Raw genomic sequence first — 12500 nt, 5'->3', positions numbered from 1 at the left:
CACGTGCATGTGCACATATACACACACTCACACAAACACATACATGCATGTGGAAATGTGCACACACACACCCACACACACACACACACACACACACACACACACACACACACACACACACACACACACACACACAAGCACACACACGCACACACACACACACACACACACACACACACACACACACACACACACACACACACACACACACACACACCTACGCACACACACACACACACACACACACACACACACACACACACACACACACACACACACACACACACACACACACACACATGTATACACACACAAACAGAAGAATCTGCTTGAGGTTAGCAACCTAAGAATCGTATCTGCCTGAGGGAAACACCAACTAACTTCTCCTTCCTAATCATACCCCCCCGAACACACACACACACACACACACACACACACACACACACACACACACACACACACACACACACACACACACACACACACACACACACATACAGACACACACACACAGAAACACACACATAAACACACACACACACAAACGTGTGTTTGTGTGTGTGTGTGTGTGTGTGTGTGTGCTTATGTCCTTTGTGAATGCTGCTGGAGCTCATGAGAATGAAAAAATAAAAACACATGGTCTTCAGTGGTGTAAGAGTAGATACAAAGGAAGTGTTGTGTTCTTCTCAGCGAGTGGACCAAAGTCCAATCCCTGTGGCACAACATAAAACAAACGGGAACACAGACGTGACTATGAGGCCGTGGCTATGAGGCCGTAGACGGATGTCCAGAGAACGGAAGAGTTAGGACTCCGCTGAGGAGTGAGCGCTATGGAAACATATGTGTAGAAGGACGCGAGTTGGGACGCGTTACTTGAACCTAAATATCTGGACACACCCTGCCTATGGGCTAGACACACACACACACACACACACACACACACACACACACACACACACACACACACACACACACACACACACACACACACACACACACACACACATACTTACACACACTCACACACACACACACACACACACACATACTTACACACACTCACACACACACACACACACACACACAAACACACACACACACACACACACTTGCGGCCCATCTTTTGACAGGAACTTCTCCGATATTGTGTTACTAACTAAAAACCCTTCCACTGAATATGAGATTTTTTACTTTGAGTCATGACTTTATATTGACCCGTGGATTCGTCATTGAGTCATTGACCTTATATGTACTCATAAATTCTGCATTGGGGCGTTGACTGTACATGGACTCATTGACTCTACATTGACTTATTGATTACATATTGACTAATGGATTCAACATTGACTCCTGGATTTTCTCATAAATTCTGCATTGGGGCGGTGACTTTACTTGGACTCATATATTCTACATCAAGTTATTGATTTTATCATGAACTCATGGACTCTATATTGGCTCATGGATATTACATTGACTTATGGAATCCACAACTGCTAATGGATTTTAAATTGCATCATGAATTTTTGGTAGTTTTAGGATCAGCGTTCCTTTCCCTGGTCCCTGGTCCCTGGTCCCTGGTCCCTGGTCCCTGGTCCCTGGTCCCTGGTCCCTGGTCCTCTCCCTGGTCAAACGGGGGCTCTGGTTACTGCCACCCGAAGCTGTGTTGTGATTGGCCTGTCAGGGTGTCTAAGAAGCACCGCATTAGACTGTAAGGTATCCCCCCGCTTGTGAGTGCGTTTCTGTGTGTGTGTGTGTGTGTGTGTGTGTGTGTGTGTGTGTGTGTGTGTGTGTGTGTGTGTGTGTGTGTGTGTGTGTGTGTGCGTGTGTGTGCCTGAGTGTGTGTGTGTGTGTGTGTGTGTTTGAACCGTGTCACTATCTTAAGTCCTCCCACCCCCAACAATAAGAGCCCGCCCCAGGCCCACCCCCATAAGCCAAGCGACCCCCCACCCCCTCCCAACCCGGACGCGTCCCCTGGTCAGCCCGTCACACACACACACACACACACACACACACACACACACACACACACACACACACACACACACACACACACACACACACACACACACACACACACACACACACACACACACACACACACACACACACCTGCAGGGCAGGGGGGAAGGTGAGCTGGGGGCTGGTGGTGGCGGGGCTGGGTGGTGGTTAATGGTAATGGAGTGGAGAGCTGCCACTGCTGACAGACCGATATTCCGCTTCCTGCCAAATGAAAAGGCAGAGCTCCCCTCTTTGTCCATCCCGGTGATTAGCCGAGCGCTCGTCAGAGGGCCGTTCAGGGGGCGGAGGTGTCAGAACACAACACAGTGCAGAGTGGGTGTGGATGTGGCAGCCTCAGCTGTGCCTTTATGATCCTGTTCCACCGCCAAGTGTGAGGTCGCGTCATGTGACAGGGTTCACTGCTCCGGTTGGGTTATTTCATATTGGATTACATCACTTAACAGCGCGTGATTGATCAGCTTGACTGGATACAGTTATTTTAGTTTTTTTTTCATTTCTGTCGAGTGAGGAAAATGAAATGCTAAAAGTAAGAAAATGTAGATAATATTCATTGTTGATGGATATTGTTATCCACAATATACTTACTTTCACATTTACATTGTTACAATAATGATTTGGTTAAAGTCCATCTGCAGACGCATCCTGATATCAATCCTTATGGCATTGTAAAACAATGAGCTCAGAGTAAACATGTGGAAGCTGGATTACTTATTTGAAATATTAAGAAAGCATTAGTACGTAATTACAAAGCACCGACATCTTCCATGTTTAATCTTTAACCTGCCTCCCGGCATTTAAATACCTTTCCTGTTTTGAGGCATGTAAGCTTGAACCTCCCCTTTAAAGGGCAAAACAACAACCAAACAATAAGGCACTATTGAAAGTACAGACTTTTCCTCCCATGTAAGTTCAGGAGAAACACAAAGGGGAACGAAGAGAAGTAGAGAAAGAAGTAGATAAAGATGGTCAAGTAATGCTAATTTTGAATCGACCCCCCCCCCCCCCCCCCCACCACACACACACACACACACACACACACACACACACACACACACACACACATACACACATCGCTCTCTCGCTGCCGCTCTCATCCTCACATGAAATAGTCATTAGGTTCGCTGGTAATTCTGCCCAGCTGTCCTCCTGCATTAGCTAATGCTTATCAGAACCGTCAGCAGTGCTTCAGGGTGTGTGTGTGTGTGGGGGGGTGTGCGTGTGTGTGTATGCATGTGCGCGAGTGTGTGTTTGGCTCTGCTTGCGTCAGAATTTGCTAATGTGCGGTTTCTGTCCACACTGCAATCAGGAGCATGCCACCATGTGTCTCCACATGTTTTTGTACATGGGAGGTGTGTCGTTGTGTGTGCATGTGTGAGTATGTGTGTTGTATGTGTGTGCGCAGCATGTACATCTCTTCGGGTTTCTGTTCGGGTGTGTGTGTCTGTGTGTATTATGATGTATATTTCACCACACAGCAAGGTTTTCTGCTACTACAGGGGACAGGCACTGAATAATTAAGAATGGAAGGAAAGAGTGAAAGTTAAGAGGAAGAGGAGGAAGATAAGCTGAGAGAGGCAGAGAAGAGAAAACCACACAGTGAGGCAAAAGAAAACATTGTCAAACAAAAAAAAGACCCAACCTAATATAATGAATGTTTTGTTTTAATCAAGTGTTTATGCAACTAGGATTTGGACATAGAGTGAATGTAATCAAATGAAGATTGAACATTTGGCTGGCTTTCAACAGGTCCTCATAATATCCGAGGCCTCGTTCAGCTCAGTGTTGCATCACGTTTGGCCTTGCGTTTTTGTTTCTTCATTCAGAGGTCCGTTGTGCATGTGGTTCTATGTCATCTAATGATCTTGGAAGATATCCATCAAGGGACCCTTTGCACTCTGTTATTGAGTCTGTTGACACCTAATTTCGTTCCTCATAGTCACAAACACAAAGGAGAATGGACACAAAGAAGGACATTTCAGATTCAAAACGTGTGTTTAAGGACTGCGTGTGCTCACTTTGTTATGCGGAGAGCATTAGCTACAGGTGTGTCCGCGGCTCTGGGTCAGATTATCAGGTCTCTAGGTCTCTCTGTATCTCTCTTTCCCTCAAAGTCTCACTGTATCTTTTTGGCTGTGTATCTGTCTTTCTATCTCCCTCTACGTCTCTCTGCACCTCGGCAGTCTCTGTGTCTCACTATATCTCAGGCTGTCTCTCTGTCTCCTTCTATGTCTCTCTCTCTCTCTCTCTCTCTCTCTCTCTCTCTCTCTCTCTCTCTCTCTCTCTCTCTCTCTCCTCTCTTTAAATAAATCAGCTCTGGGCTCAGCTTTCTAGTAAAACAGTAGCAAAGCTTTGTTTACAAAGGCAGGGAACAGAGAAGTATGGCCCTCCAGGGCAACACTTTAAGGTTTAGATAGTATTCTGTTTCATGTGAGTGAATAGGGTGATTATTCCAATGAAACATAAACTCAATGTGACATAAAACAACGTGTGTTTCTATTTCGCTGGGTTTGGTGCATAGATTTCTTTGACAGCTGTATGAATGCACACGTTAGGTATGTTTGGATGCAGTCAGAAGTGATCCCTACGCGTTTAGTACACAAAACCTCCTTACCTTACCATCAGAAATACCTCTATGGATGATAGGATCATGCATGCTTGCATGCATCAGTCCCCCTCCACCTGACTGACAGACAGTAGGTGATACCCACTCTGTGTGTATGATGGGAGTTTGTACACATAGAAAGTGGACCTGTGCAGAACAGGGTCAATGTAAAGAATCAGAGGCATTGGGTCCGTAATGGCAGTGTGTGAACAGAACATGTCAGTCAAACATCCCACTGGCTGGATTTATAGAGATTCACCCGCTACTGTGACAGCTAGGCCCTGGGGCACCCCCAATGTAACTTAATATTTACCATACACACACCGACAAACACACACGCAAACGCACAGACATGCACGCACACACACATTCACACACACACACACACACACACACACACACACACACACACACACACACACACACACACACACACACACATATGCACACGCACGCACACACGCACGCACACACGCACGCATGCACCCATAGGAACGCTTCTCATAGGTGCACACCTGGGCACCTTATACCTGAAGGGCAGCTTGGAGCAGGAGAGGGTGTAAGTCGATATTGGAAACTGAGGGAGAGTCCACTCTCGGCAGAGGTGTTGGCAGCCTTGGGCTGCAGGGCCATAGGTAAGAATGTATAGCAGGTTGTGCGCGGTTGTCTGTTAAAACTTGGAGAGACGGAGAGGTCCTCCTCCAACATTACAACATGCCAGTGTGTATTTAGGTGAGCAGGATGGATGGAGAGAGCGAGAGAAAGGGAGAAAGACAGGAGGAAGGATGAAGTATTTAAAGGGCCATACTTGTGTGAATATAATTTACTAGTGAATTTTCCCCCTGTCTTTAACAGGTTTATGTGCATAGCTGGAAAGCATGTATTATTATGTCAGTTTAACGTATATAAGCTGCTTTATTTAAGAGAACTGTGTTTTGTGTGCTTGCAGGGTAGAAATCGATAAAAAATATGCACAATATGTTAATGACACTTTGACACCCACATATCTATTACAGTATTGATTTCCTTTAAACATATTCAAGAAAAAAAAAAAAAAGGATTATAATACAGCACTTTTAACAACTTTTTTCATCCTAGGCGCCATGTGACTTCAGCAAATTTGAACATTGATAGCATTCAGTGGAAATTGTTTCATCCACTTTGTGACGTTGTGTGTCATCCTGATGTCCTTCAACGGGTTTAACCCGGAAAGCTATTACGAGCACACCAGGAATTGCGTCAACGTCTGACATACGAGGCCACGCAGCAGCTTGCATATTTGTCGGTTATTTAAAATATGACGCTGGCAAACTCTCTTCTTGGTAAACATACCGTCATACCACGCGGCGCCTCTGTCATGTGGGGGGCTTATGGTAATGAAGCGAGTGAAGGCTAAAGGGATTTGTCTCCGTCCCTGCCTGTCATCTTCCTAAGTGTCTCCACAGACAAACCTCTTAACGATACCTCCTAAGTGCCATCTGCTTTTTTGGCGATGACACCGGAGAACCCACATGGTTTTCTGTGCAGTCAAACACGATAGCTTCGGTCGTTGTGCTACGTTTACATTTGAGAAGTCACACTCCTCACACCCTCCTGGATTATATCTGCATATTATAACAAAATGGAGTCTATTGGTCGTTTTCGGGGCCGGTTTTACCGTCAGGGCTTATGATTCCCAGCCGAAAAGTACAGAGTTTGATTCTCGATGTTTGCAGGCTAACCTGTAGAAATCCAGGAAGCAAGATTTCTAATCCTTATTTATTTTAATTTCTTCTGAATTCACTGTCGGCCCCTTTGGCGGAAAGTGTCTGCTAAATGATTACATTGTGAATAGTTGAGAAGTCGACAGTGCATGAAATAGTTGTGGATGAACAAGGTTGCATTAGGGTAGCAGCATTGTGTAGGCCTTTGTACTGCATCTTTCAGAAGTATCAGATGTCTTGATTGAAGCCTTGAACCACCGCTGAGCTTCTTGCGTTTTACATCTGACATCTGAAATGTCATTCTGAAATGTCAGCGTGTCCATCCAGTAAAGGACACCATGCCCTCTTTCCACCAGTAAAACACGGCCCATTGTCCACTGAGATAGTGACACAATCATCAGGAATCCTCTGCCTGGCTCCTCTGCCCTCGTAAAAAAGAGTAGAATTCCTCAGCGGATCCTAATGGATAGTTACTCTGGGACAGTCACTGACAGTATTCTGTATGCAGTTTCACTGTGGGAAGACCTATGCGAGAAAAGCTACTGATATGGAGGAAATCATCATTTTTTTCACTTTACTATTTGACTGCTTAAGTAAATGGGTGGTATTAATTCTCAAAGCTGCTGCTTTGAGAAAATAAAACAGCCAAGGGCCAGTATTATAGTGTTTAAAAGAGACAATGATGGATTTCCTACCAATTCTTCTATAACCAGTAACAAAAATCCCCTTGAAACCAGAGACTCTGGACAAAAGCGGGAGCCTGGAGTGCTTAATTGGCTAATTAACTTTACAAGCCCCAATCAAAGGAGCCAATTAACCAGCAACATCTACAGTCTGACAGGACCAATTAGCAGTCAGCATTGGGCCTGAACTCGTTAAATTTGAGCCTGTTAAGTAACATTTGTTTGGTAATTAATTAGGCAGAGGGAAATCCCAAGCTCCACCCCCCCCCCCCCCCCCCCCCCCCCCCTGTACCCCTTCTAGATTCCGCAGGGACGTCTGTGTGTGTGTGTGTGTGTGTGTTTGGGTGTGGGGGGGGGGAGGTAAAAAGGAAGAAAGGGATTAGGAGAAGAGGTGGAGGCAGGAGGAACAGATGTAGGGGTAGCCGTACCAGGGTTCCGGTCTGGGGGTCTCCTGCCTTTTGTTCACTACTCATGTAGAGACCATTGTTTTCACCGGACAACATCAGAGAGAAATGTGGCTCTAATTCTGCTCCGCTCTGATTATCTTCAGTGCGGTGGGTTACGTGTGTGTGTGTGTGTGTGTGTGAGAGAGAGTAGAGGGAGGCCACCAGGGAGGTGAAGCTGTACCGGTTCTGTTCCAGGTCATGTTGTGGGGTGGGGAGGTGTCCCAACACGGGGCTTGGTACGAGATGTTTTGGGACCACCTTCAGAACCCAGGTTGTTTCCCGTGGGACTCACAACGGTTCTCATTGAATGGGTTCAATTCCTAGAATGTACACTGTGTGTGTGTGTGTGTACACACACACACACACACACACACACACACACACACACACACACACACACACACACACACACACATACACACACACACACACACACACACACACACACACACACACACACACACACACACACACACACACACACACACACACACATATGATTGCTTGAACTCAGCCATGTATTGAACTTGTATCAGTGCATCAGAGTATCTGTTAACACAATAACAAGGTGTATTATTATGGATTAACAGTATTGAAATGTATTGAATTTGACTGCGATATAGCATGCGACAGTTTTGTCCTGTGCAGTAGTAACAGTGGAATAGTGTTTAATGTGACCTTGTCGACATCGGCTTTAACCTGAGGCAAACGATCCATGAATTGAATGCGGATAACGTTGTTTGGCAGAGACACTCAGTATTGGAAAAGGAAGCATGGGGGACTCAGTGTGTGTATTGATGTTTTGTACCAGGGGGATAGGAGTGGGTCGGGAAGGAGGACGCAGAAGAGGAAGGAGAAAAACAGATGAGGTCATTATTAGTCAGGGGAACATTGGGTTTTTCCTCCTTCCTTTCCTTCCCATCTCTCGGTTTGTGTTTCCAAATCCTCCCTCTCTCCGTCCTTCCCTCTGTGTCTCTCTATCTCTGTGTCCACGTGTTGTATCTGGCCTGTTCCTCGACCCCCTGGCAGACAATTTAGCTTGGAACGGATTGGCTTTGTGATAATGGATCGCAGCTTTTTCATTCAGCAATTTTTTTTTTTGTCTTCAAATGTTCCCCAACCTCAAATAAAAATTGTGTTTGAATTGCTTTTCATCAGAGGCAGATTTTAGCCTCAGGTCGCCCAGCATATTGCATAATATCCGAGGCCTCGTTCAGCTCAGTGTTGCATCACGTTTGGCCTTGCGTGTTTGTTTCTTCATTCAGAGGTGCGTTGTACATGTGGTTCAATGTCATCTAATGATCTTGGAAGATATCCATCAAGGGACCCTTTGCACTCTGTTATTGAGTCTGTTGACACCTCATTTCGTTTCTCATAGTCATAAACACAAAGGACAATGGACACAAAGAAGGACATTTCAGAGTCAAAACGTGTGTTTAAGGACTGCGTGTGCTCGCTTTGTTATGCGGAGAGTATTAGCTACAGGTGTGTTCGCGGCTCTGGGTCAGATTATCAGGTCTCTAGGTCTCTCTGTATCTCTCTTTCCCTCAAAGTCTCCCTGTATCTTTTTGGCTGTGTATCTGTCTTTCTATCTCCCTCTATGTCTCTCTGCACCTCGGCTGTCTCTATGGCTCACTATATCTCAGGCTGTCTTTCTGTCTCCTTCTATGTCTCTCTCTCTCTCTCTCTCTCTCTCTCTCTCTCTCTCTCTCTCTCTCTCTCTCTCTCTCTCTCTCTCTCTCTATGTCTCTCTCTCTCTCTCTCTCTCTCTCTCTCTCTCTCTCTCTCTCTCTCTCTCTCTCCCTCTCTCTCTCTCTCTCTCTCTCTCTCTCTCTCTCTCCCTCTCTCTCTCTCTCTCTCTCTCTCTCTCTCTCTCTCTCTCTCTCTCTCTCCCTCTGTAGCAGTGTGTCCCATGTCTCGTGTGACTCCTCATTACATTGAGTTCCTGATCCTTCTGGAATAAGAGCAGGAAAAAAAGAAAGCTTGAGGAAATAAAAGCCAGTTGAAATGTATTCATGACACGCTCCAAGCCGTGACCACGGTGGTGTACAACTCTTGGAACCACTCAAGAGGGGAACCTAAATAGCACTAATAATGGAAGGAAACAAGAGGGTATACATAGTTGTATGAAAATAAATAACAAAAACTGATGGATTAAAAAAATAATTGGGGTGGAACATGTATATAATTTTAGATATAATTATACCTGGAATATGGAGATATCATCTGACAGGATATATAAAAGCTGACATTTTGTTGTTCTTTGCTTTTCTTCTGTGGGTTTTCCTTCATGAATAACCAGAGGAAGCATAGGCAGCCATATTTAATTTCCCTTCAATCCAGAAGTGAATAATATGACATAAAACACACTGCGGGCACACAAATCTTACTCCGCCATAAAAAGTGGTGTGCGTGCTTGTGTGTTTGTGTGTGTGTGCGTGTCACTAGCCTTCATATTGCACACACACTCAAGCTGGAGTATCCACTTATCCGTGGTGTGTGTGTCTGTGTGTGTGTGTGTGTGTGTGTGTGTGTGTGTGTGTGTGTGTGTGTGTGTGTGTGTGTGTGTGTGTGTGTGTGTGTGTGTGTGTGTCTATGTGTCCCACGCGACCTAGTATAACCCTAACACAGTCGAGCATTAAGGACACAAAAGAACCATAGTTATGTGGTTCACCAACTCTGGCCAGATAGCACTTAAGGGGAAAGTCTTAAGTATAGATTTTGAAGTACAGCAGTAATAAACCACCATAAGAGTCCTTAGAACACCCATCTGTCCACCAATGGGATCCACTTCTAGGACAGGGGAGAGAACAAGGAAATTGGACGCATAGCAACGCAAGGGAAATAGAGATGCATCGAAAAACATGGAGATTTTGGGAGACGTTAATCACTCCTGCACAGTTGAAATTCTCTTTCAGCGGCAGCCAAGGGGAGAAGAGTGAAAAGAAACTGAGGAATTCTGTAAGGATATTACACGTCACACCCCATCACTACAACCATTTAGGCAAACACATGTGGGGCTTTAGAAGTTGAGGACGAGGTGGTTGGTAAATCATATATGCACACTAAGTCAATTAGATGCTGCTATATGTGGCAATGTTAAACTTGGCACACATATCAAGGGGATGATGATGAAGATGAGAAACAAACATGGTGATTGATAACGCTTGAATAGTAGAGAGAAGATTGGGTGAGAGAGGAGGATCAAGGAGGAAGGACAGAGAACTAGTGGGGGGATCCCGGTAATGGTCAACAGATGTATTGATTTCACGCACAACTTGCATCACTTTAAATTGCAGCTACACCCACATAAACAAACACACACAAACACACACTAAAAAGTACATCCACAAAAACAAACACAGACACACAACCCCAGATTTATATTTCCCCAACTTCTACCTCACACACAGGCACACACACACAGGCACACGCACACACACACACACACACACACACACACACACACACACACACACACACACACACACACACACACACACACACACACCATCGTCCCCTTGTCCGTGTCCCTCTCCTCCTCTCTGTTCAATACTCTCCGGTCAACAGTCTGATTCCGTGTGGAGATCCTGTGCTGCGATCTTCCCTTCCTAACGAGGACCACGTGAGGACAGAAGTGCTGCTCGGCTGGCTCTCCCCCAGCCGGGGCGGGCCTGGGGTGTGTGTGCGTGTGCGTGAGTGTGTGTGTGCATGTGTGTGTATTGGTAGGCCTGGCGTGCTGCGGTCGGACGTGCCAGAGGCAGCAGGCTATGGTTTTATGACCAGCGCCTCGTACACTTTGGCTGGTGTACAGTGGGGGGGGGGGGGATAAATCCCTGGTGGTCAACCTTGGATGGATGAAGGGTTGGATGGATGGAGGAAAAGATGTGAAGGGAAGGAGTTCATTAATAATGGCGTTAGGGGGCTGCCGATATTGTATGTGTGCGTGTGGAGGGGGAACTCAGAAGCCTCAATGTTTCTGCACACATTTTGCTGCACACTTCACACTCTGGAATCCCCCCTCCCTCAGTAAAGTCCCTCTTTCGAACCTTTCCCTCCACTGCATGTGAGGGAGGTTTTTCGTTTTCAATTTTGGAGTGCACAGGTTTAGGGGGGTCGCCAAGGGGAGGTAAAACCTGATGAGGAGCGCTGTGAATAGAGTTGGATTGACTGTGAAGGTGACGTTTTGGGCTTCTTCACAGACAAGGTCTTACTTGCTAAATGCTCTGGTCTGCCAGTACGTTCGGTCTTCCCTGCGTAATTCCCTGAGGGAACAGTGCTTGAAGTCCAAGTCAAAGGATTTAAAGGTATGCTCACCTGTGCCAAACACTGAGCAGAGCGAGCAAAGCCACGGGACTGGGTGTCACGGTAACGGCCAAAGTAACGAATCCTGGAGCTGTGAAAACAATGAGTCATAAACGGTGACAGATCGGTCTCTCTCTCCCTCTCTCTTTCTCTCTGTCTCTCTCCCTCTATCTCTCTCTCTCACCCTCCTTCTCACACTCAACGTGTGTGTGTTTGTGTGCACGTGTATGTGCAACTTACCACTTTGTGGGCCAGAACTGTTTCATTTTCCTCCAGGAAGAGTTTTGAGAAAGGAAGGGGGGAGGAGGAGGAGAAAACCAGAGATGGGAGGACGGGAGGAGAGAGGAAGAGGAGAGGCTGCAGAGGAGCTGAGCCAACGCTGTGGGAAACAACAGTTTGTTTGGTCAGAGCAAACTCACACTTAAAAGCCCTTCTCTAATCTTCCTCCTCTTGGCTTAATACCTATAACCTCGGGAAGAAAGGAGAGACAAGAAAAGAGAGAGACAGGGGAGAGAGAGAAAGAGAGAGAGAGAGAGAGAGAGAGAGAGAGAGAGAGAGAGAGAGAGAGAGAGAGAGAGAGAGAGAGAGAGAGAGAGAGAGCATGTTAATTCAATGCTTCGTTTTTAGGCTCTGGTTGTATATTTGACCCAATTCAGGCCCTGCAAATAGAATAAACATGGTTGTTCTCCAAATAGTGCAGCAAACCCAAAACACTGGTCCAGATGATGACACAGCAAGTAAC

At 46.0% G+C, this 12500-nt stretch overlaps 1 protein-coding gene across 3 annotated transcripts in view; it reads left to right on the top strand.

The window, feature by feature from the left end:
- The window catches only part of sema3b (sema domain, immunoglobulin domain (Ig), short basic domain, secreted, (semaphorin) 3B), a 78621-nt gene that overhangs the window by 29948 nt on the left and 36173 nt on the right, over positions 1–12500 (top strand). Inside the window, exon 1 of one of the 3 annotated variants that reach the window (XM_056598404.1) lies at positions 1638–1708. The exons of the other annotated variants lie outside the window; for them this stretch is intronic. The gene's annotated coding sequence lies outside the window, so the exon portion shown is untranslated. Of the gene's footprint in view, positions 1–1637; positions 1709–12500 lie in introns of those variants that run through there. 3 annotated transcript variants of the gene reach the window in all.

The sequence above is a fragment of the Gadus chalcogrammus genome, chromosome 1, assembly GCF_026213295.1.
Source record: "Gadus chalcogrammus isolate NIFS_2021 chromosome 1, NIFS_Gcha_1.0, whole genome shotgun sequence".
In the NCBI taxonomy this organism is placed as follows: Eukaryota; Metazoa; Chordata; class Actinopteri; order Gadiformes; family Gadidae; genus Gadus; species Gadus chalcogrammus.
Note: the sequence above shows the minus strand (reverse complement) of the source record. Positions and strands in the feature narration are given on the sequence as shown.